The following is a 26,130-nucleotide window of genomic DNA, read 5'->3' as shown; positions in this document are numbered from 1 at the left end:
CTTTATATATCCTCCACTGCTAGTACAGCCATTTGCTGTCAGTGAGTGATTATTGTATGTTGACGTCGAAAAGAGGCGGTGGCTAGACCGTGTATGTACCTTTCACGCCTACATTTGAGGACCTTGCCACTCCAGCGTGGGTAATAGTATGAGTTAAAGAATAATATTCGTTGTTATCGATCGCTTGTAATGGAAATACACGATACTTGTAATACTGATACTTTGTTGTAACTTTGATCCACAAAGTTCTTATTATTGTTGATATTTTTCAGCCACTAGTCACGTTTATTTATTTTATGGTTAATTTAACATATTACAAAGTGTTCCAAGCATATTTTACGTAACTATATCGTACTTAAAGATAAAATGTCATACTCTAGGGTAACATACACACGTTAAAAAAAGTTTTGCAACACCCCGGTTCCCAGAACTCCTGAAGATTGACGTTGACTGTGGATATTGTATCACAGACCAGACCGTTTGACTGTTCAGAGACGTCACTAAACCCTCCCCAAAATGTAAACAACCATGCATGAGCAGCGCCTATTAGACGGAGAGAGTCCGACAGCCGATCAGTTCCAGTCATCCCACCAACAAGGAGGTACACGGCTCATGTTGTCTGTAGTTCAACCATGCCTAGACGGTCAATAGCGCGGTTCGATTACGCACTTTGTAGCAGGAAGAGCTCTCAACAAGGGAAGTGTCCAGACGTCTCGGAGTGAAACAAAGCGATGTTGTTCGGACATGGAAGAGATACAGAGAGACAGGCCTGCTCAGACCGCCCAAGGGCTACTACTGCAGTGGATGGCCGCTACCTACGGGTTATGGTTCGGAGAAACCCTGACAGTAACGCTACCTTGTTGAATAATGCTTTTCGTGCAACCACAGGGCGTCATGTTACGACTCAAACCGTGCGCAGTAGGCTGCGTGGTGCGCAACTTAACTCCCGACATCCATGGCGAGGTCCATCTTTGCAACCACGACACCATGCAGCGCGGTACAGATGGGCCCAACAACATGCCGAATGGACCACTCAAGATTGGCATCACGTTCTATTCACCGATGAGTGTCGCATATGCCTTCAACCAGACAATCATCGGAGACGTGTTTGGAGGCAACCCTGACAGGCTGAACGCCTTAGACACACGGTTCAGCGAGTGCAGTTAGGTGGAGGTCCCCTGCCGTTTTGGGTTGGCATTATGTGGGGACGACTACGCCGCTGGTGGTCATGGAAGGCGCCGTAACGGCTGTACGATACGTGAATGCCATTCTACGACCGATAGTGCAACCATATCGGCAGCATGTTGCCGAGGCATTCGTCTTCATGGACGACAATTCGCGCTCCCGTCGTGCACACCTTGTGAATGGCTTCCTTCAGGATAACGACATCGCTAGATTAGAATGGCCAGCATGTTCTCTAGACATGAAACCTATGGAACATGCCTGGGATAGATTGAAAAGGGCTGTTTATGGACGACGTAACCCACCAACCACTCTGAGGGATCCACGCAGAATCGCCGTTGAGGAGTGGCACAATCTCAACTAACAGCGCCTTTATGAACTTGTGGATAGTATGCCACGACGAATACAGGCATGCATCAATGCAAGATGACGTGCTACTGGGTATTAGAGGTGCCGGTGTGTACAGAAATCTTGAACACCACCTCTGAAGGTCTCGCTGTATGATGGTACAGCATGCAGTACGTGGTTTTCACGAGCAATAAAAAGGGCGGGAATGATATTTATGTTGACCTCCATTCCAGTTTTCTGTACAGGTTCCGGAACTCTCGGAACCGAGGCGATACAAAACTTTTTTTGATGCATGTGGAATAGTTTTGTTCCTTACTCTGCTTCTCGGAGGAAAGGGAAGGTGGAACAGAGGGTGACAAAAAATCGATGTGTAGAGGCGTCTTGTAGTTTTATGAGATCGACACCACAGTGATTTTGGCATCCCAAAACTCCATTCGCCTCGTCATTTAACTGGCGGAGCTATTGCGTAATTGTTACACTTTTGTATTTGTTAGTTCGTCACTGACTTGGAAGAATTTCACAGCACAAAACGTTTCTACACAGGTGTAAGCAGTCTACACTTAATACAATACAGTGACCTTACAGTACTGCAGATATTCAAAGATGTATCCCCTGTTATCCGCAGCCGCCCAGTTCCGCAGCAATGCAGCAGGTAGAAGGGAACCCATTATTGGGCTCAAAGATACAGTCAGACCTTGAGTTTTAGTATGTATCGAGGCTGGTTGCGCTATCTCGACTATCGCGCTCTCCTGTCAATGGGCGAAAACCTGTACTTCGGAACTCTGTCGTCTAGAAGAAACAACAGACCCTTCACATGCGTGCGAGTACGTGAGTTGCGAGGAATGCGACAGTGCTGTCGAAGGTGCGGTACCTCTGAAAGAAAGAATACGCTGCGCTGTTGCCGGGGCCGATAGTATCGTCTGCTATCGGGAGACCTGACAAGCTCCGCGGTTCGAAGCTATCTGGGCGCTGCGCTTGCCTTCCCCGGCGCTCGCCGAGACAAATGACATTTTACTCGGCCCGTTCGGTACTGCCCCGCGCATTGAGATGCAAATGGGCGGGTCGTGACCGCGATAGGGCCCGCCGCCGATAGGCGCGTTCTGCGACATCGCCTGCGCACGCTTTCAGCAGATAGCCTTAATAGCGGTACACGGCCGCCGGCCGGCTCCCACGCGAGGGCCCGCGCGCTCTCCTTCTCCCCGGTTCGGTTTTATTATCGGCTTGTTACGGCGAGGGAGGCCAACTCCCACGATGGTTGTCGGCCGCGGAGCGAACTCGGGACGAAATTCCTGTTAGCGCCGGTCCCGGGAGGCAACGCCTCAGCTCCAGCACCCACGTGTCATTGTTCCTCTACGTGGCATTCAAGTTGATTTCCAATGCCGCACTCGGAGACCTCGTTCACAGAGACTTAGAGGTTCAGCACTGAGTCAACATCAAATTGTCGTTGAAAACTGTCCATCAGTTACTTGCCCCACTATTGGCGTTCTCCACCATCTTAGTCTGCAGTTCGAGAAACTCGTAATTTGCTTTACACCACAGTCGTCAAGAACGAAAGAAAAGAAGCTGATGGAAATTAAATTGGTCCATCGATACCTAACGCGAAAAAAAAGGCCATTGCCAATACTACTTACACACTGGGGGTTCGGTGCAAACTTAATTTCAAATTCATTTCATGAATCGTTAATCTTGACAACTTTTGCCTTTTATTCCACCGCCAAGGGACTACAGAACTTAGTGTGTGGCATAAAGTTCAGCTTGACACATCTACCGGTTCCTGAGAAAAAGGAGGTCTGACCGACGGACAGACAGACAGACGACATACACTACTGCCCATTAAAATTGCTATACCAAGAAGAAATGCAAATGGTAAACGGGTATTCATTGGACAAAAATACTAGAACTGTCATGTGATTACACTTACACACAATTTGGGTGCATAGATCCTGAGAAATCAGTACCCATAAAAACCACCTTTGGCCGTAATAACGGCCTTGATACGCCTGGGCATGGAGTCAAACAGAGCTTGGATGGCGTGTCCAGGTACAGCTCCCCATGCAGCTTCAATACGATACCACAGTTCATCAAGAGTAGTGACTGGCGTATTGTGACAACCCAGTTTCTCGGCCACCATTGACCAGACGTTTTCAATTGGTGAGAGAACTGGATAATGTGCTGGCCAGGGTAGCAGTTGAACATTTGCTGTATCCAGAAAGGCCCGTACAGGACCTGCAACATGCGGTCGTGCATTATCCTGCTGAAATGTAGGGTTTCGAAGGGATCGACTGAAGGGTAGAGCCACGGGTCGTAACACATCTGAAATGTAACGTCCACTGTTCAAAGTGCCGTCAATGCGAACAAGAGGTATAGAGACGTGTAACCAATGGTACCCCATACCATCACGCCGGGTGATAGGCCAGTATGGCGATGACGAATACATGCTTCCATTGTGCGTGGACTGCGATGTCGCCAAAGACGGATGCGACCATCATGATGCTGCAAACAGAACCTGGATTCATCCGAAAAAATGACGTTTTGCCATTCGTGCACCCAGGTTCGTCGTTGAGTATACCATCGCAGGCGCTCCTGTCTGTGATGCAGCGTCAAGGGTAACCGCAGCCATGGTCTCCGAGCTGATAGTCCATGCTGCTGCAAACGTCGTCAAACTGTTCGTGTAGATGGTTGTTGTCTTGCAAACGTCCCCATCTGTTGACTCAGGGCTCGAGACGTGGCTGCATGATCCGTTACAGCCACGCGGATAAGATGCCTGTCATCTCGACTGCTAGTGATGCGAGGCCTTTGGGATTCAGCATGGCGTTCCGTATTACCCTCCTGAACCCACCGATTCCAAATTCTGCTAACAGTCATTGGATCTCGACCAACGCGAGCAGCATTGTCGCGATAGGATAGACCGCAATCACGATAGGCTACAATCCGACCTTTTTCAAAGTCGGAAACGTGATGGTACGCATTTCTCCTTCTTTCACGAGGCATCACAACAACGTTTCACCAGGCAACGCCGGTCAACTGCTGTTTGGTTCAAAAATGGCTCTGAGCACTATGGGACTTAACATCTGTGGTCATCAGTCCCCTAGAACTCAGAACTACTTAAACGTATCTAACCTAAGGACATGACACACATCCATGCCCGAGGCAGGATTCGAACCTGCGACCGTAGCAGTCGCGCGGTTCCGGACTGAGCGCCTAGAACCGCTAGACCACCGCGGCCGGCTCAAACTGCTATTTGTGTATGAGGCGTCAGTTGGAAACTTTCCTCATGTCAGCACATTGTAAGTGTCGCCACCGGCGCCAACCTTGTGTGAATGCTCAGAAAAGCTAATCATTTCCATATTACAGCCTCTTCCTCCTGTCGGTAAATTTTCGCTTCTGTAGCACGTCATCTTCGTGGTGTAGCAATTTTAATGGCCAGTAGTGTACTAACAACAAGTAAAAAAAATTTTTTTTTCGTGTCATAGAACTACAAATAAACAATTTTTCGGATTTTCCACTTTGGTTGTACTGTGAAACCTTGCCAAATTACGTGATTCTACGTCAACGGGAACTACGCTGTAAATTTTGATGACTGAGTTTGCGAGTATCGGAATACACTGGAGTCCAAAATTAAAGAAACAAGCCGTTGTTTGTCTAATTCACCATGGAATCATGCGAAAGTCAACAGATGTCCGTACGATCATGTTCTGCACGGAAGGTGGCGTTGCGGTCAATGGACAACCAAGCCAACGATGACTTCAGCGCACCTGTAAAACGAGATAGTGTTTACTGGGTATCCCTCATCCACAATTGCTGTTAATGCAGCCACAGACGGTCCAGTATTGCACAGGGAAGAAGCCTACCAGACTCTCTGCAGCGGAGGGCCATAGGAAATTTTCGCGATAAGTTCAAAAAATGGTTCAAATGGCTCTGAGCACTGTGGGACTTAACATCTCGGGTCATCAGTCCCCTAGAACTTAGAATTACTTAAACCTAACTAACCTACGGACATCACACACATCCATGCCCGAGGCAGGATTCGAACCTGCGACCGTAGCAATCCCGCGGTTCCGGACTGCAGCGCCTAGAAGCGCACGGCTACCGCGGCCGGCTGGTGATAAGTTCCTGTGGGACCAAACTGCTGAGGTCAACGGTCGTTAGCTTACACACTTGTTAATCTAACTTAAACTAACTTACGCTAAAGACAATACACACACACACACACACACACCCATGCCCGAGGGATGGCTCGAACCTCCGACAGGAGAAGCCGCGAGAACCGTGGCAAGGCGCCTCAAACCACGCGGATACCCCGCCCCGCTTGTCATAGGAAGAATGGACTCAGAACAGTGGCGAACTGATGTGACCTGATGGGTTAATGTGAATCGTTGTATTGTTTCTCCGATGTGGCAACAGTTTGTAGAGACCGAAACTGTTTCCTGAAGACCAGGGCACGGTCGATCGCTTGTGACATCAGAAAGAGAGGACCGTTATTTCGCTGTAAGGGCTCGGCGGTATCGCCGTAGTACTGCTAGGCAACTGACACCGCAGTATCCACTGGACGTGAGGTATCGATGCAAACGGTATACAGAAGTCTTCAGCAGAGAGGCCTTTATTGTTGGAGACCTGCTGTATACCTTTGACGCGTTTTCACACTAGAGTGGAGTCGTCGACATGTCATCTGGACAGTGCAGTCGAACAGTGAGCCAATGTTCTTTTCACAGATAAGTCCTGATTAGGCCTGGAGAGTCATACACGACGGATTCGCATCTGGAGGAAATGTGAAACTCGATTTCGGGACGTAGACTGTGGAAATAAATGATAATTAAATCGAAAACCTTAGCTGCCGACAGGGGTTGTTGATATACATCAATGGGGACAGCTGAAAATGTGTGCCCCGACCGGGACTCGAACCCGGGATCTCATGCTTACATGGCAGACGCTCTATCCATCTGAGCCACCGAGGGCACAGAGGATAGTGCGACTGCAGGGACTTATCCCTTGCACGCTTCCTGTGAGACCCACATTCCCAACTGTCCACAACCTACATTCGTAGTGTTCCTAATAGATATTTACCCATTATTAGGAACACTGACACCTCCCACAAAATAATGAAAGGAAAAATACTTATGTCGCTTAGTACATTCTCGCTGTTCATGCAGTAAAATATCAGCATCTGGCTCGACATTTTAATTTATTATCGAACTCTACTTGCAACGTATTTTGCAGTCAGTGTCCACACACACATAATCTACATATACCAGTAAATTCAACGACACACTATTCAGGAAATACGACAACATGGGAGTTCGATTCTTTAAAGAAGTTTGTTTGGGGAGGGCTACGTGTTTCCTTGGCATCGTTTTATTATCGCCTAAGATTATAAGAAAAAGGTTTTCATCTTTCAGCAAATACAAGGTATGAAATCATGTTGCTCTCTGGGTGAAGCTTACGAGCACTGCACTGCGGGAGATCTTGTCGGAAGAGTTGTGTGTAGAGGTTAGCGTGTGCCGTTGGATATAGTCTAATACGAAGGCTATTGAGGACCACTTCACCCCTTCTTTGAGACTGGTAGGACGTGCGCAGTGGTTGAATTGTCGGCTGTGTGATCGCTGCCCGTTGTTCTGCACTTCCTGCCATTGTGTTTCCGTCTCAGACATAACTCCCCTTGTTATCCATGACAGTAAAGCCTGTGCGTGGATGTCATAGTGAACTGTAATGTTTTCCTGGCAGGCTGCTTTCTCTGTCTGTCAGCTACCTCTTTTCCTTCGATACCAATGTCTCCTGATACCCAGCAGAATACCACCTCTTTTTCCTTCCTTTGTAGGAGAAGGATAATTTAGATAACCGTTTCAATTATCTTAATTGCCGGGTACATTTGCGAATAGCCGGCATACCAGTAAGAGAGTCTGAGCAGACAGAAAGCCTCTCTCCATCTAGAAACATCAACCGATCAGTGCCTTCTTTATCGTCCATAGTTCTGCATAGAATACCGAAAACTGGCGTGTACTCCTTGTTTTCCTAGTAAAGTGTAGGGCCTACAGACATCCAATCTTAACAGTCCCTGTCTGCTACACAAAGGCCCCCTAAAAATCCTTTTACTCGGAAGGAAAATGGCTTTCATGTTTGGCTGCCGTCAGACGTTCGTTCCACTGATTGTTCAGTCTCAAGCTCGAATTCGAGCTCGCTGTAACTGCATGTCGCACAATGGGGAGATCTTGCCTCTGCACAGAGGCGGGTATGAGGCTGTTTCTGCAACCGCCTAAGCCAGTCTAATGTGCATATGGTTTACTGCATCCAGTACCTTTAAACAGAACCATGACGTACACTGTGCAACCATATTTTAGTCGCATGCGAACGTAGGTTTTATGAAAGAAATTCGCCCCATGTGTCTGCAGCTGCAGTCTATTAAATGCTAGCGACCCGCCCCTGCTTCGGACGGATAGCGTTAGCTAGATATCTACGGCTGGAAGATTTGTCTGGCTTATGGGTAATTAATTACGTAGTCAAGCCTTCCTCGTAAATCAGTTCGTCTATTAGTAAAAGCCATATAAAAATCCCTACAGCAATTGGTAGCATTAGCCTTAACATACGGACAAAAAAACGCTGTGTGGGATTTGAATTTACGATACGTACAGGCTGAATCCTCTTAACGTTTAAAAACCCTCAGAATGATGTAGATGACGCTAAGAAAAGTAATTTAATATGAGCGGAGACGGAGCGACCCGTAAACAAAATAATAAATTTTACGAACTCACAGCAAGGTGCATGTAAGAAATTGGTCCGTAACTTGTCTTACAACTGAAATAAATGGTTCTAGCGTCGTCATACGTTGCACTGAGAAGTATGTTATTTTTTCTTGATGCTGTCCGAAACTAGTCACCGTCAAGAAATAAAGAAACAGGTGCTTCTCATTACCAATTGTGACAAAGCTACAACCATTTGCTTCGATAGCTTTCCCTCAGTGTAAACACACAATTTTCCAACGCAATGAGAAAAATTACTGCTTGCCAGACACAGTACTCGAACCCTGAGCTCTACGCGCTGCAGTCGCGCGCTTGGGTCCAGAGCCACACCGACGTGAGTAGCTGGGTTAGCAGTGCCAGGTGATAGCCTCACCCGCTGCGCGTGCGGCGAAGTACACTACTGGCCATTAAAAATGCTACACCAAGAAGAAATGCAGATGATAAACGGGTATTCATTGGACAAATATATCATTCTAGAACTGACATGTGATAACATTTTCACCAATTTGGGTGCATAGATCCTGAGAAATAAGTGACCAGAACAACCACCTCTGGCCGCAATAACGGCCTTGATACGCCTGGGCATTGAGTCAAACACAGCTTGGATGGCGTTTACAGGTACAGCTGCCCATGCAGCTTCAACACGATACCACAGTTCATCAAGAGTAGTGACTGGCGTATTGTGACGAGCCAGTTGCTTGGCCACCATTGACCAGACGTTTTCAGTTGGTGAGAAATCTGGAGAATGTGCTGGCCAGGGTAGCAGTTGAACATTTTCTGTGTCCAGAAAGGCCCTTACAAGACCTGCAACATGCGGTCGTGCATTATACTGCTGAAATGTAGGGTTTCGCGGGGATCGAATGAAGAGTAGAGCCACGGGTCGTAACACATCTGAAACGTAACGTCCACTGTTCAAAGTGCCGTCAGTACGAACAAGAGGTGAGCGAGACGTGTAACCAATGGCACCACATACCATCACGCCGGGTGATACGCCAGTATGGCGATGACGAATACACGCTTCCAATGTGCGTTCACCGCGAAGTCGCCAAACACGAATGTGACCATCATGATGCTGTAAACAGGAAACCTGAATTCATCAGAAAAAGACGTTTTGCCATTCGTGCACCCAGGTTCGTCGCTGAGTACATCATCGCAGGCGCTCCTGTCTGTGATGCAGCGTCAAGGGTAACTGCAGCCATGGTCTCCGAGCTGATAGTCCATGCTGCTGCAAATGTCGTCGAACTGTTCGTGCAGATGGTTGTTGTCTTGCAAACGTCCCCATCTGTTGACTCAGGGATCGAGGCGTGGCTGCACGATCCGCTACAGCCATGCGTATAAGATGCCTGTCATCTCGACTGCTAGTGATACGAGGCCGTTGGAATCCAGGACGGCGATCCGAATTACCCTCCTGAACCCACCGATTCAGTATTCTAACAGTTATTGGATCTCGACCAACGCGAGCAGCAATGTCGCGATACGATAAACCGCAATCGCGATAGGCTACAATCCGACAATTATCAACGTCGGAAACGCGATGGTACGCATTTCTCCTCCTTACACGAGGCATTACAACAACGTTTCACAAGGCAACGCTGGTCAACTGCTGTTTGTGTATGAGAAATCGGTTGGAAACTTTTCTGACGTCAGCACGTTCTAGGGGTCGCCACCGGCACCAACCTTGTGTGAATGCTCTGAAAAGCTAATCATTCGCATCTTCTTCCTGTCGGTTAAATTTCACGTCTGTAGCACGTCATCTTTGTGGTGTAGCAATGTTAATGGCCAGTAGTGTACGTCATGTGGTGACGCCACATGTTCAATTTTTGACATCCACTTTTTGGGTATTTCCAGACATTTGCAACCCCCCGCCGAAAAGTGTCTTATATTGAATTACTTGTCTCATTGCCTCTGCATGGCTTTGCAGATATCTAAACGTTAGTAAGGGTCACCCTCTAGAGACTTGTAGCAGATATGTATGGGTGTGTAGATATAGTCAGAAAGTTCAACAAAATCCGTAATGGATTATTCATTACAGTTATGTCTCCGTAATTAAAGATATCCATTATGTTTTTGTAAGCAGAGTAAAGGGACTGTACTCGATTCCCAGCAATCGGATGTTTTTATCTTCTTGTGCAAATTTGGATTAAACATCTTCTCCCGTCTTGAAGGATAAAGGATACTTGGGTACTGCTTCCTGTACACAGAGGAGCTATTAGTATTATGCCCGTAGCGACCTCAATGTTTAACCCACCTACTACCAAGTGTACTGGTATGAAATGAGCGTTTTTTTTTTTTGTGAAAATGAAACACTAATATTGAATTGAAAAGTAAAAACATTTTATTCAAAGTACTGACCATTGCTTTCTATACATTTTGACCACTTTTCTGACAATTTGTGGACACCACGCCAATAGAAATGTTCGTCTTTTGAAGCAAACCAATCAGACGCCCAATTTTCGACTTCTTCGTAGGAATCGAAGTGTTCCTCAGCCAATGTGTATCCCATTGATGAAAACAAATGGTAGTCGGAAGGGGCCAAGTCTGGTGAATACGGCAGATGGAGTAGCAGCTCCCAGCCAAGTGTTTTGATTGTATCCAGAACCAGTTTTGCTTTGTGTGCAGGTGCATTGTCGTGTAAAAAAATTACTTTGCCCTGTCTTCTGGCCCATTCTGGTCTTTTTTCGATCAATGCATAATTCAAATTGATCATTTGTTGTCTGTAGCGATTAGTATTCACAGTTTCACCGGGTTTTAGAAGTACACGGCACACCACACCTTCCTGATCCCACCAAACACAGAGCATTGTCTTCTTGCCGAATCGATCTGGTTTTGCAGTCGATGTTGATGGTTGTCCCGGATTAACCCATGATTTTTCCCGTTTAGGATTCTTAAAATAAATCCATTTTTCATCGCCAGTAGCAATTCGATGCAAAATTGATTTTCTTTCATGTCTTTGAACCAAAATTTGACAAATGGTTTCTCGGTTTTCCATCTGTCTTTCATTCAATTCATGTGGCACCCATTTTCCACACTTTTGGGTCTTTCCCATGGCTTTCAAACGGTCAGAAATTGTTTGTTGTGCAACATTTAGGATTGCTGCCATTTACTTCTGACTCAAAGTATCATCTTCATCCAATATTGCTTGCAATTCGGCGTCTTCGACCTTTTTTGGTGTGTAAGTAGGCTGTTTAGGTTTTCTTATTGGTAACGCCACGTAGTGGTCTGTATGAAAATCACTGGCTGTGCTGTGTGCAGTCTGTGGCTGGTTAGCATTGGCGTAATATTTGCTATTGTAGTGTTGTTTGAATCTTTTATTTAGCTGGCAATAGTGGCGCTCGCTGTATTGCAGTAGTTCGAGTAACGAAGATTTTTGTGAGGTAAGTGATTTGTGAAAGGTATAGGTTAATGTTAGTCAGGGCCATTCTTTTGTAGGGATTATTGAAAGTCAGATTGCGTTGCGCTAAAAATATTGTGTGTCAGTGTAAGCACAGTCATGTATAGTTTTTCTAAAGGGACGTTTCAGGTGGTCTTCCACGTTCTTCATTTCTTACATCAAAATCATTATTTCTGAACCGTTGAAACCATCTTTTGCATGTTGCGTCTGATAGTGTTTGATCACCATATGCCTCGACAAGCGACTCTGCAGCACTTTTTTTCAAATGATAACAAAAATTTCATGCTTTCCGCAAATCATCACTTTCCGGCACAAAATTCGACATTGTTAACACGATGAAACATATGATGATGTTTGTTCCACGACTTGATGTATACTAAATATCTTTGACATGTCATACCAACCAAACAAATAAAAATTAAGGCTTGGTCACAACAAATGTTCCCTATCGACACATTTGTATCTTAACGCTCATTTCGTGCCGGTAAACCTGATATTCGCACGGGCCAGTCTGGGAGTGTTCCCGCGCCAGCAGGCAGCTCGGCCTGCACGCCGGCGTCCTTGAGTAGCGGAGTGGCGCAGTGCGTATCTTGGAGGCGCTGCGCTGCGGAATCCGCCATCACTCCTGGTTGGCGGCACTCGGGGGACGGCCGGCCTTGTTCCCCTGCGCCCGCCGCTGCCGCCGTGCATCTTCGCCGCGCGCGCTCCCTGAATATTACACCAGCGCCGGCCCACGTGGCTCCCACACGTGGCCTGGAGTCTCGTCGCTGGCCGCAGCTCACGCGCCGCTAGGTGCCGCCGCTCTCGCTCCACTTCAGCGTGTTAATGCTTTGTAATTTACACTCACGCTGGTGTTCACATGTGTTGAATGTAGGATGTTTAATTAATTAAGAAGTGCACTTGAATGTGGCAGCAAACGTTAAGCACATTCATGATCACGCAAAAAACAGAACACCTTGAACGTCTAGAGCAGGCTCATCCAAGAATTGCGCCCGGTGGTGAAGTTCAGCGCCCCGTCCGCGACCGTGTGTCGCTAGTGTCGCCATAGGAGCGAGAGAGAGAGAGAGAGAGAGAGAGAGAGAGAGAGAGAGAGAGAGCTGCAGAGCGAGTGACACCGCACAGCACTGCTCTGCGTTGGACTGTCCCGCGGTCAGATCTAACGTAAGCAAAATATTCTATTTTAGAATTAATTTTATGTAAAAGATATAGAGTCTCATTCTTACTGTTAGTAGTTACAAGTAAGTATTTTTGTTATACTTCGTGCTACAATTTTTTGTATCCCTTTTCAGAGTTTAGAAATCGGATCCTTAGTTTGCTGTTTTGTACGTAATAATTTTAACTGACCAAGTTTGAGAACTTATTAAAATAGAATTAAGGTTATAGAGCTCTTTAATTCTTACAGTCAACATTGTTAAAGAAGACAATTAACATTTCTTTTTCGAGGAAACGATTTTGTCTAGGCTTGGTACAATATTCCGTGAGACTGCTAACCTCAAAGAATTGGTCAAATTTTTATCGCCAAGGAGTGAACGGTACTTAGTTTTAGCAAGCTTTAAAAGAGACAAAAAGCGCTCACAAATATACGTGGAACCAAACATTGAGAGAACTTTTTCGAGGAAAGGATTTTGTCTAGGCTTGGTACAATATTCCGTGAGACTGCTAACCTCAAAGAATTGGTCAAATTTTTATCGCCAAGGAGTGAACGGTACTTAATTTTAGCAAGCTTTAAAAGAGACAAAAAGCGCTCACAAATATACGTGGAACCAAACATTGAGAGAACTTTTTCGAGGAAAGGATTTTGTCTAGGCTTGGTACAATATTCCGTGAGACTGCTAACCTCAAAGAATTGGTCAAATTTTTATCGCCAAGGAGTGAACGGTACTTAGTTTTAGCAAGCTTTAAAAGAGACAAAAAGCGCTCACAAATATACGTGGAACCAAACATTGAGAGAACTTTTTCGAGGAAAGGATTTTGTCTAGGCTTGGTACAATATTCCGTGAGACTGCTAACCTCAAAGAATTGGTCAAATTTTTATCGCCAAGGAGTGAACGGTACTTAGTTTTAGCAAGCTTTAAAAGAGACAAAAAGCGCTCACAAATATACGTGGAACCAAACATTGAGAGAACTTTGGCCGCGTGCTTGTGCAAAAGAGGATATTTCTCTCGTGGAAGACAGCTGTAAAAGTCGTCCAAAGTTTTACACATAAGAAAGCGGTCCTTCAGGCTGATATGGCACTGTAGCACTTGTAAGACGTCCCCTGCCCGAAGGAAAAACTGGCGAACAAATATATCTATCGACTGGCGTTCGGGCGGTCCGCACGGCCAGCTAAGCGGCACGGCTCGGCCACTACAGCAACATACGAATTCGCCAGGGGCGCTGGCCGCGGGCGATCGCGGGCGCTAGCGCCCCAGGGGCACAGTTTGCACGAGCTTGCTCTAGAAATAGGACGTTCACATTCTGCAGAAATGATTAGCATCTGAACCACGTCGGCTCGCAGGTTCAAGGTCAACAGCGATATCGAGGCGCAACACCACCGACTAGTAAAATGTGTCGACGGCTCTCGTTGTTGCTATGAACCGAAGGTAATGGATCAGTGTGACTTTGAGCAGACGTACAGGATGCCTCGCAGACGTATGCTCGAACCTCTCCACCAAATCAGTGAGTTTTAAAGAGGGCACATTATTGGCATGAGAGAATGTGATGCATACATCCGAGAAATTGCTGCTCGTGTAGGACGAAGTGTTTCGGCATTGCAACGGATTTGTGTAGAATGGTTCACGGAAGGCTGTAGAACGCGACGAGATGGGTAGGTCGCACCACCCAGACCAACCCCAATGAGAAGATCGACGCCTCATCCGAATATCATTGCAGGTCAGATCTACGTCGTTCTCGGAATTGGCATAAACATCGTACACTATCAGGGGTGACTTTTCGTCGCCGTTTATTACGCCATGGGTTACGTGCTCGTCGTCCATTTCTCCGTCTGCCCTTGATGAATGTGCAGAAACATGCTAGACGGCAATGGTGTATGGAACGATATCACTGGGGACAGGAAAACCATCAGTTAGTGTTTCCGGATGAATCCGGGTTCTGTTTGCTTGAAAATGATGGCGGCATTTTCGTTCGCGGCAGACAAAAAAAAGGCTCTGGGCACTATGGGACTTAACTTCTGAGGTCATCAGTCCCCTAGGACTTAGAACTACTTAAACCTAATTAACCTAAGGACATCACACACACCCGTGCCCGAGGCAGGATTCTAACCTGCGACCGTAGCGTAGCGGTCGCACGGTCGCACGCTTCCAGACTGTAGCACCTAGAACCGCTCGGCCACCCCGACCGGCTGAATATTAGTGAACCAGAGTAGAAACCTAGCAGGTCGCTCGAAGGTCACCACTGCTACGCTGGTCTTGGATAATCAATCGTAGAACTGGCTGGTAGATTCTTATGTTTTGACTGTAGTCGAAATTCAGCTGGGTGTCGTGGAGCCGTCCAGCCTTCTAAATACCGGCAAAGCAGAAGTTAATTATCCCGCTCTATTTTCGTACATGTGACCAGTGTAAGGAATAGTTCAGCGATGCTGACGCCGCCTGTACGAGTAGCGCCTTCCGCAAGACTGACCATAAACGTGTTGTTGTTGTTATGTTTCTGATGTCTGCCAGGTTGGCAACCCGACGGATCTGGTTGTACTGCAGTATTGCCTAAACCTAGGCTACAGCACGTGGTATGATTATAAGCTTTTTCAAAGAATCAGCACATTGAGGATCTCTGCTTCTGACTTAAAATCAGTGCCTCATCTCATTGACCATGGTCCTCTCCACGAGGCAAAAATCTGACATGCCAGAAGCTTAGCAACTTAGATTCCGTAAGGAACTGTTCTGCACAGCGACCGCATACTGTAAGGAAGGAGAGGAACACAGCAATCAGTCACAATCCCATTAGATTTTTTTATTTTTGCATATCATAATTTCGGCTGTAAACGGCTGTCTTCGGTGCATTTCGGCTACAATCAAAAAAGGCTTGTGGCAGTACATGTCACCACACGATCTTACTGGTGTACAGGCTTCTATTGGCGTGGGTTTGTTGGATTGTAACCCAATGAACTTAAGATGGCGATTTATAGCCGAAATTTAGATATACGAGAGTAGTAAAAACTTACGGGATTGCGACTGAAGGCTGTGTGCCTCCTCTTTTTTATGCCGGATTCTTCACGAATTCCATACAAAACGGCGTCTCCTAATTCCTGCTTCTGACAACCGATGCCGCACCTCATTGGCCATGTTCCTCTCAGCGTGGCAAAAATCTGTGCCGTGCCGGACTCTTCATTTCACCGCTTCGCATTGTAGTGTAAAGTGGAGTCCCACGCTGTGACGTCACCAGCCCCTGGTCCACGTATGTTTTTACGTCCCGTGAGATGACGGATTAAGTGTGAACTCTGGCCGCGGCCGCGGTTAGGTCTTTGCTATACGCCGTGGAAGGAGACGGACACTGCATTCGGGAGGACGACGGTTCAATCACGCGTGCGGCCATCCTGATTCAGGTTTTCTGTGATTTCCCTAAATCGCTCCAGGCAAATACTGGGATGGTTCCTTTGAAAAGGCACGGCCGGCTTCCTTCCCCGTCCTTCCCTAATCCGATGAGACCGATGACCTCACTGTCTGGTCTCCTCCCCCCACTCAACCCAACCCAACTACTAAAATAACTACTACCCTCGACGTCATTACTTACATCAGACACGAATGGATCATTGGCAAGGCTGCAGCAGCAATTTCAACGAGTAGAATCGCTGCATCAAACGACGTTCTTCCGTCTTCTCGTCGTCCTATTACCACTAAAAGCAGCATTGCCGATATTACCGCAATAAATCCGAGGCCTATAATACAACTGATACGGCAGTGTGTCTTCCAAGAATATTAAGTCATAAATAGCGACTAATGCATGTTCGTGGCTACCATAAGTCTTACGAAGACCGCTGAAAGCAGGCATGACTGCAGCACCTAAATGACGGTAATATAAATGCAAGGGAACAAAGACGGTTCCTTTCCTTCGCTCCGGCAACTTTACAGCACGCGGCCCATTGTAGTTGCTCTGTTGTTTGAAGAACGCTCCCGCAGGGAGAGAGAGAGAGAGGTCTTCTCCGTGGCTCCAGGGGGCGGTTGTTAGCGGCTGCCACGAGAACGCAGAGCTCAGCGAAGCCGAAAGCAGCCGAGGCGCCGCAAACCGCTGACGACAAATAATTTACAAGTATAATGCGGGGCCGGCGGCGGAACTGCGACCCCGTGGGAGGAGACGCTCCGGCGCTGTTTATATTTTTACTCTGCCCTGCGGCAGCGTCTGGAGGGGACAACACGGTTGATACAACGGGCCGGCCGGGAGAGAGGTGCCTCCACACAGGAGACAAGGGGGACAGGCTGCGCGCCACGTGATAGAAACGCGCACGTTTGACTTGTAAGCGAGGTAAAGGCGGAGATCACGCGAGATAGTCGAGTTAAGGAGAGCCAGGGGGACGGCAGGAAGGAAAAGGGGGGGGGGGGCGAGTTGTCGGCGAGTGTGAACAGGGACATGGGAGGGGGGGGGGGGGGGAAGGGAGGCGGGAAATCGGGAGACCGCGAGCAAGAAATTCGGTTTGAAGCTGAGGGAGAAAATCTGAATAATTCATGGTGAGCGAGGGGGACTTAGCGTGGCTTAAAGCGTCCGTGCTGCGGGTTCGATAGCAGCTGGACCTTGGGATGCACGGCCTTCTGAGCGAGCGGCGCCTCCTCTGATGGACTCGTTCTCCGCTGCGCGTGGGCTGGGTGCCTTAGCAGGCGTCCAAGTCGCTGAAGCACGCGGATCGTGTACGCGTTCGTAGCTTATCCAGCTCTGCATCTCCCACTCGATCCACCCTCTCCTCTCTCTCTCTCTCTCTCTCTCTCTCTCTCTCTCTCTCTCTTTCTCTTTCCTCCTCTTTCTCTCTCTTTTTCTGACCTTACAGTTTCGTCGTCAATGAAGCCATTACAGATGGAATAATCTGACCATCAGTAAAGCAGAGATTATGTCGTCCATTTACTATCGCGATGTTTGAGGTTGTTGGAACATAAAGCGCCTTGTATATCTGCCAAATATCAGGAGATAGCCCTCATCAAATGAGCATTTTGCAGCATACTGTAACGGATATTTAGACACTTGACAGACGTGTACAAAACTAATGAACTTCGAGGACATGTTCATCTCAAAATGGATATTAAAATGCACATCACGGTGGTTTAGTTCAAATGGTTCAAATGGCTCTGAGCACTATGGGACTTAACTTCTGAGGTCATCAGTCCCCTAGGACGCAGAACTACTTAAACCTAACTAACCTAAGGACATCACACACACCCATGCCCGAGGCAGGATTCGAACCTGCGACCGTAGCGGTCGCGCGTTACCAGACTGTAGAGCCTAGAACCGCTCGGCTAGGTGGTTTAGTCCGCCCCCCCCCTCCCCCCCGTAGCTGAGTGGTCAGCGCGACAGAATGTCAGACCTAAGGGCCCGGGTTCGATTCCCGGTTGGGACGGAGATTTTCTCTCCTCAGAGACTGGGTGTTGTGTCATCCCCATCGACCCGCAAGTCGCCGAAATGGCGTCAAATCAGAAGACTTGCACCCGGTGAACGATCTACCCGACGGGAAGCCCCAGTCACACGACATTTATTTACGGTGGTTTATAAATTTTGCAGTTATATGCTTTAAATTGTCAATCTTTCATTCCATTCGGTACTGATTTCCACCATCATCATTATTAGCATCTGCTTTTGACCCCAATGAGCTCGAGTACACATTTAATTCGTTGTTTCGTAGAAGCAAATAGCCACCCAGTGTTATCCTGAGGATTTTCTTGCCATTACTGAAACATATACTGTATGATTTCAGTTCTGGCTGCAGAAGGCATTCAGATAGTATCGTAGCAGTCTCACTGGTGTCATCCTTATTAGAACGAAGGTTATAGTTAAACGTCCCCATGACAATGAGATAATTGCAGATGGAAAAGAAGCATGGAATGGGAGGGAGCGAGGGGGGGAATATGGGGAAACAAATCCACCAAGCGGGCCGGGGTGGCCGAGCGGTTCTAGGCGCTACAGTCCGGAACCACGCGACCGCTACGGTCGCAGGTTCGAATAATGCCTTGGGCATGGATGTGTGTGATGTCCGTAGTTTAGTTAGGTTTAAGTAGTTCTAAGTTCTAGGGGACTGATGACCTTAGAAGTTAAGTCCCATAGTGCTCAGAGCCATTTGAACAAATCCACCAAGCCTTTTTATTTTTTTTTAGAAAATGGTAATTTGTCTTAAACGATTGCGAATAGTCTCTAAAAACCTAAATCACAATTTTCAGATGTTGATGTGAAGCGTCGTCCTCACCGAGTGCGAGCACAGTTTTCTAAACACTTAGTCACCTCCCTCTGATCCTTGATCCAAGACGCTTCTCTTAGCACTTCCGTCAGTAAAAGTTCTATAATTAATCAGGTGATAACTATACTATTTGTAAGATACAAGAGCTATTTCGTTTTCAACCTCTGATCGTTGGGAAATGGAAATCACAGTGAATATAAAATTATTCGCGACCTTTAACTATACCTTTCAGTACGCCTCAATATAGTCGCCGCTCCGGCTTAGACATTCGTCGTAACGTGGGAGCTACTTCCCAGTGCCGTCGTCACAGAAGGCAGCCACCTGTGATTCCCGCACATTCCCTACGCTGGCCTGCAGCCCGTTGTCTATGCCAAAATGCTGTCCTCATAGCCAGCGGTTCAAGAGAGTGGAGAGATGTAAATCAGAGATACACAAGGCCGAGGCGTGTGGTGGGTGGTCAAACACTTCCCATCGAAAATGCTGCAACAGTGTCTTTGTTGCATCTGCAGCGTGCATCCGGGAATTGTCATGAAGAAATAAACGCATGAATGTTACGTTATGTGGGCTGCATGAAATCAGGCGAAACCCCTCAACAGGCGCCTCATGCTTTGCGGGAGACACAATTGTTTTAGGGATCTTCACATGCTCACTGTGCGCCCAGGACTGAAAAATGAGACACGACACAATATAGTAAGCAAAACTCAAGAAAAATTAATATCACCAATCCCATCGAAGCCACATCATTTATTTAGATGTTGCCTGCAATTTATCAGGCTTCAGCGCACGTAAGTGTGTGTTTCGGTTATTTTTAACATTTACTGTCTTAAAATCCAATCTGTTAGCGTACTTACACTACAGTGTCAGAGCTTACACCCTCTTACCGTTCTAAATTCTTTATTTTTTCCTTCTTGTCCGGGTAACTCCCCGGGAGACTATATACATTTTGACGCACACAGACATAGACGTGGCAGTTTATGTATGTAAGCCAGACACATGTAACGGGAAGTGCTTGTACAGGGCGCATAGCGTGGGATTAAGACCTTCATATATCTCTGATGATGTGTGTGTGTGATGCACGAAATCCTGATTAATGTGCGCGCTTCATTATTGTCCACGTATGATTTACGGCAGAGTGCAGGGAATCCTCTTACACTAGCTTGTACTTGTCACAAACGCAATAACAAATATTACGTAATTGACGAGATCGTTGTTGTCCGAGCTTGTACGCAATGGATATGAGGTGGACTATGATGAACATACACGCACTACGGACACTTCGACAAGCGAGAGCGCAGCGTAAAACAGATACAAGGTCACGTGTTGGCTATTATTGTCGTTTTTTTTTTATTTTTCTACAGCCACATTCAAATGTCTACCAGTGAAGAGCTACTATGTTTACAACATATTCTTACAATCATCTTGTTGTGTTATAAATAAATTAGAGGAGTGTGGTGCAGAAACTAAATGCCATTTGGAGAATTTTGTCTCAATGACACTTCATCTTCATTCCGAATTGTTACATTTTGTTTCGAGGAGATTATCTGACAATGTTCCACAGTCCATGAAATAGTACCCATACCAGATACGTTAAGGGACCTGCACAGGTTTAACATTTATTGACAGTACTAGTTTGTCAAACCTTCAGCATAATGATGCGACATCACACTATCAGTAACACTGAAAAAACTGTCAGTTGACAGAATGGTTTTACAACACCCAAAAGAAAGCATATGCTGCAGTTACATTGCCTATAGCTTGCATGCATGCAACAACGAAAAATAGGGAACAGTCCAAGTGAGGTTGAAAAAAAGGACCTTTTCACCTGTTAATTTACTGTCTCAGATCACAACCACGTACCGAAAAATTTCATAAATTGTTTTCCGATGAGCCCTGTTATTAATATTAATACTGATGCAAGGTAAAACACAGAAGCAAAATGCGTTATACAGAGGAGCTGTTGTAGTCGACGAGAGATTAGGAGTAACTTTGAGATTTTTGGTGACAGGCAGGTCGTGTGAACGCTAGAAGTTTAGTTCTGAGAATCAGCAAACACAATTAGTAAAATTCTGTGGATACCTGTGAAGCAATTAAATTGGTCTGACAAGGATACGTTCAGGCAATTAATGTAAAACCATTTCTATTTTTACATTTTGTTATAATTTGGGAAACTGATATGCATTTCGCAGACCTCCTACTAGTAACTGCAGATATATGACGCATTTTTCGAAGTGGATGCGTTTTCCCCAACTGCTACGAAATTTAGCAACCTGTACTATAATTTCAAATTAATACAGTCATCAGTGTCACAGAGCATCCACCATTGACCATCCTAAACGGTTGTCCTCGCATACACCTGTTAAAAGAGCTTGAACAATTCAATCTGGTGAATGATATGCGCAAAGGCGAATTTAAAATATGAAAAACACACACTAAAGCCATGTCGCTAGTTCACCAACCTGTGTTAACGTATGAACGGAGAATATGGTCCAACTATCAAAAGTTTACCTTACCCGTTCAGTAGGTATTGACAATAGTGAGAATATTTTGAAAGATATCAGCACTCTTCGTCAATATTTCTAGAAGTGAAAGTACGTCAGTATGGGGGCTCAGACGATCAGTATGTTGACGGTTTGACAGTATTGTTGGACGTGTGGGGGCCTCTTTAGACCCGATACGGTCGACTGCGAAGACAATGCGCTTTTGTACACCGCTTTTGAGGAGCGCTACTCCTACAACAGAAAATAACGGAAGCAATAGAACCAATCATTAAATCATTTTTAGCGTGATAAGCTTATAATGACTCATCATTAGTCAGCAGGCTATCGCCCAAACAATTGTAAACCGGACTACATTCAGTGTAAACTTCATTAGGACGACAAACGAAAACTGCCAAGATGAGAGTTTTGAGCTAAAAGCAACTTACTATGCATATTTTCTGGCTCGGAAATAGCTGAAGAGCATTTTTGTCTTCCCGTAAAGACACAGTTACTTGTGCTGATTTTAAAACTACCTTTCTCTCTACACTGTACATTAGTTAATAAAAGTAGGGACCTTCAACACACCGAAGAAAATCATGTTACGTGTATCTTTACTGAAGTGTCATTAAGGTCAGCAGGGTGTTACAGTTTGTGAAATGTGCATGCACAGAAACACGCGTCTCGAGGCCAAAGGTCAGACTTTGTACGTTCCTTTGAATAACATGCTAAAGAGGACCTGTTGAGAAGTTCCCGCATAACAGGTCTAAGATTACAAAGAATTACGAGAAATTGACCTCAACGGAAAAGTTGGTTGGAACGTAGACCTTTTTGAGACGGTGTATTCTTGCCTCCCACGGAGTTACCAAACCGCTTACAGACATACATAAAGTTTAATGTGGAGTCCGAAGCTCGGTGTAACTTGTTATTTTCACATATAAAAAATCATCGTCAAAGGAAAAAACAGTCCTAGGTCCAGCCGAGTGTCGAGTGCTGGGTCTTAGCAACCAAACAACCGAGTCATTAACAAAAAAAGAAACTATAACAAACAGAACGTAATATACGTGTAAATAAGACCATTTATTGTCGTTCACACCAGCAGTATTTTGAATGGAGGAAAAAAAGGAAGGTTAGGGTTTAACGTCTCGTCGACGGTAAGGTAATTAGAGATAGGCAAGGACAGGGTACGAAATAGATTGTCAGTGTGCTTATTAGAGGAAGCAATTGGTCGCGTGAAATCATTCAGAGAAACGGAGGAAAACCTGCATTGAATCAGGAGAAGGGGGATTTGTACTCTTCCTGATTGCTAGCCAGTTGTCTTACCTACGACATCATCAGCCATTTTGAGTTTGTACGTTTCTAGCATTTGTAGACTTAGAGAAAGCTTTTGACAATGTTGACTGGAATACTCTCTTTCAAATTCTGAAGGTGGCAGGGGTAAAATACAGGGAGCGAAAGGCTATTTACAATTTGTACAGAAACCAGATGGCAGTTACAAGAGTCGAGGGGCATGAAAGGGAAGCAGTGGTTGGGAAGGGAGTGAGACAGGGTTGTAGCCTCTCCCCGATGCTATTCAATCTGTATATTGAGCAAGCAATAAAGGAAACAAAAGAAAAATTCGGAGTAGGTATTAAAATCCATGGAGAAGAAATAAAAACTTTGAGGTTCGCCGATGACATTGTAATTCTGTCAGAGACAGCAAAGGACTTGGAAGAGCAGTTGAACGGAATGGACAGTGTCTTGAAAGGAAGTTATAAGATGAGCATCAACAAAAGCAAAACGAGGATAATGGAATGTAGTTAGAATTAAGTCGGGTGATGCTGAGGGAATTAGATTACGAAATGAGACAAAGTAGTAAAGGAGTTTTGCTATTTGGGGAGCAAAATAACTGATGATGGTCGAGTAGAGAGGATATAAAATGTAGACTGGCAATGGCAAGAAAAGCGTTTCTGAAGAAGAGAAATTTGTTAACATCGAGTATAGATCTAAGTGTCAGGAAGTCGTTTCTGAAAGTATTTGTATGGAGTGTAGCCATGTATGGAAGTGAAACATGGACGATAAATAGTTTAGGTAAGAAGAAAGTAGAAGCTTTCGAAATGTGGTGCTACAGAAGAATGCAGAAGATTAGATGGGTAGATCACATAACTAATGAGGAGGTATTGAATAGAATTGGGGAGAATAGCAATTTGTGGCTCAACTTGACTAGAAGAAGGGATCGGTTGGTAGGACATGTTCTGAGGCATCAAGGGATCACAAATTTAGCATTGGAGGGCAGCGTGGAGGGTAAAAATCGTAGAGGGAGACCAAGAGATGAATACACTAAGCAGATTCAGAAGGATGTAAGCTGCAGTAGGTACTGGGAGATGAAGAAGCTTGCACAGGATAGAGTAGCACGGAGAGCTGCATCAAACCAGTCTCAGGACTGAAGACCACAACAACAAACAATGGTTTTAGTTGAGCTTCATTCTCCGCCAATATCCGTGCGCCTTGGTCGTTAGTACTCGGTCGGGCCGAGAGCAGCGAGATCGGCGCTAGGTGCCACCTTGGCTGGATTGCACAGCCGAGACCCCACACGCGATGCCGACCTTAGCGCCAAGATTTATTCCTGCTGATACTGCTTTATGAAAAGCCGGTTGTAAGGTGATAAAAATGAAGCGTTATTTATCCGGGCGCCGTGATTACATAATCAATGACCGCCACGAGAAGTGTGCGTCGTTTGGTTCGCCGACACTGCTTTCCACGCCTCGGGCCGCTCCATCAACAGGTTCACGTCTCTCTTTTTCTCGCCCCTGGCCGCCTGTTTTTCTCTCGCGCCTGCGCGCTTGGATGGTGGAACTGTCAAAAAGCGAGCGAGTCATAACGAACGGTATTATTTATTCCTATTAGCCAAGCATTGCGGGTCACGCACGGTAATTTCACCGCTTTCAACAAACGAGGCTATGTCGCTCGTGCGACAGTGAGCGATTTCCGAGCGCTTTTTCTCTGGAATCCCGGCTATTCTTCACTTTCCTTTTCCGAGGCGTTGGAATGGCTGTAGCCGGGACAACTAGAGTCATCCATCGGAAGTGGCTGCTATAATTCTCACTGAGAGTCGGGCGTGCGAAATGGGTGTCGCAGTTTATCTCAATAAGCTCGCGTTTAAATTTCACTGTATGCTATGTACAGGCACGCCACACACTGTGTAGAGGAGACGGGCAATTCTTCGCCGAATACAAGATTGCAGGACATTGCTCTAGTCTATTCAGACTGCTGTGACGCTCTGTCTCAAGCGCTATACTATCTGACTTTCCTTGACAAAGACTCTAAGGTTGTGGCTGTCCAACCATGTACCTGTACATTCGCTCTAATTACATGCTTGTTTCCTCAATGTTCTCTTTGAAGTAATTATTACGTTTCTAATCAGATCTTTTAAGAAATCAATTTGTATTATAATATTTATTTTAGGAACATTTCCACCAATTTCAGAAGCAGGGAAAAAGAAGAATTAAAAGAATTCTCTCTCTCTTTCTGTAAGCGCGTGCAGGTGTGTGTGTGTGTGTGTGTGTGTGTGTGTGTGTGTGTGTGTGTCAAAATAACACAGCGTCTATAACTTTAATAACATCTGTTGTCTGCACATTAAACTGTAATCTAAGGCACGTTTTTCTGCTTGACTTTTCAAGTCCTACTGCGGGAGACATCGTCAGAGGCAGTGGAGCTGTAGGTACTCGAGTCTTCTCAATGACATGCTTAAAAATGTAATCCATGGATACTGTACGTTTTCAGTTGACGAAACTCCCACGTTAGAGCAAGGCCTAATTCACTGAAAACCAGTGTCACCCAGGAGGTAAACACAAGCCGTAAAAGCATTTGTATGGTTAGTGTTTGCAAATTCTTTGTGTAACACACTGGAATAAATAGCTTGTTGAAAATGGGAGCATGCACACCGAAACATCTGCTCACATTTTACTAAAATTTTATTAAAAAGGCACTGGTGTACGTAATGTTATGCTGATTAAATAAACGTTCTGTTTATCAGTCCACATATCTGCAGTTTCAATCGTAGAGCCTGAGACATCTAGCAACTACATGTAATTTTTTTCAGTTTCACTCTTATGTGTCAAATTTCACATTGTGATTAGAATAAACAATCAGTATTTATGAAAAAAATCTGTTGGCAAGTTGTATTAGAAAAACAGACTATGATTACAAGCATTCACCGTATACAGTTTGTCACATACCACAGAACCGAGCGAGGTGGCGCAGTGGTTAGCACACTGGACTCGCCTTCGGGAGGACGACGGTTCAATCCCGTCTCCGGCCATCCTGATTTAGGTTTTCCGTGATTTCCCTAAATCGCTTCAGGCAAATGCCGGGATGGTTCCTTTGAAAGGGCACGGCCGATTTCCTTCCCCATCCTTCCCTCATCCGAGCTTGCGCTCCGTCTCTAATGACCTCGTTGTCGACGGGACGTTAAACACTAATCTCCTCCCCCCCACATACCACAGAAAATGGTAAGGTTATTCCTAAAACAGTTAGCACAGTTCTTCGTACACAAAGTTCCATTAAAATGAGCTTACGACGTAAAATCGACGATTACGAAGGACAATTCAGTAAATCAAGAGTATGCAGGGTGTCACAGGAGGAAGGCATATGACA

The 26,130-nt window shown here is 45.8% G+C and overlaps 1 long non-coding RNA gene and 1 other non-coding gene across 2 annotated transcripts in view; one reads left to right on the top strand and one right to left on the bottom strand.

Annotated features, from left to right (window-relative positions):
- LOC126419336 (uncharacterized) overlaps nt 1-26,130 on the top strand; it is a 343,168-nt gene that overhangs the window by 205,181 nt on the left and 111,857 nt on the right. The window lies entirely within an intron of this gene.
- Trnat-ugu (transfer RNA threonine (anticodon UGU)) lies at nt 6,412-6,486 on the bottom strand. The gene has a single exon. It is a non-coding gene; the product is annotated as a tRNA-Thr (tRNA).

This window comes from Schistocerca serialis, chromosome 9 (genome assembly GCF_023864345.2).
Source record: "Schistocerca serialis cubense isolate TAMUIC-IGC-003099 chromosome 9, iqSchSeri2.2, whole genome shotgun sequence".
Taxonomy (NCBI): Eukaryota; Metazoa; Arthropoda; class Insecta; order Orthoptera; family Acrididae; genus Schistocerca; species Schistocerca serialis.
The sequence above is the reverse complement of the archived record's forward strand: the minus strand, read 5'-3'. Positions and strand labels throughout refer to the sequence as shown.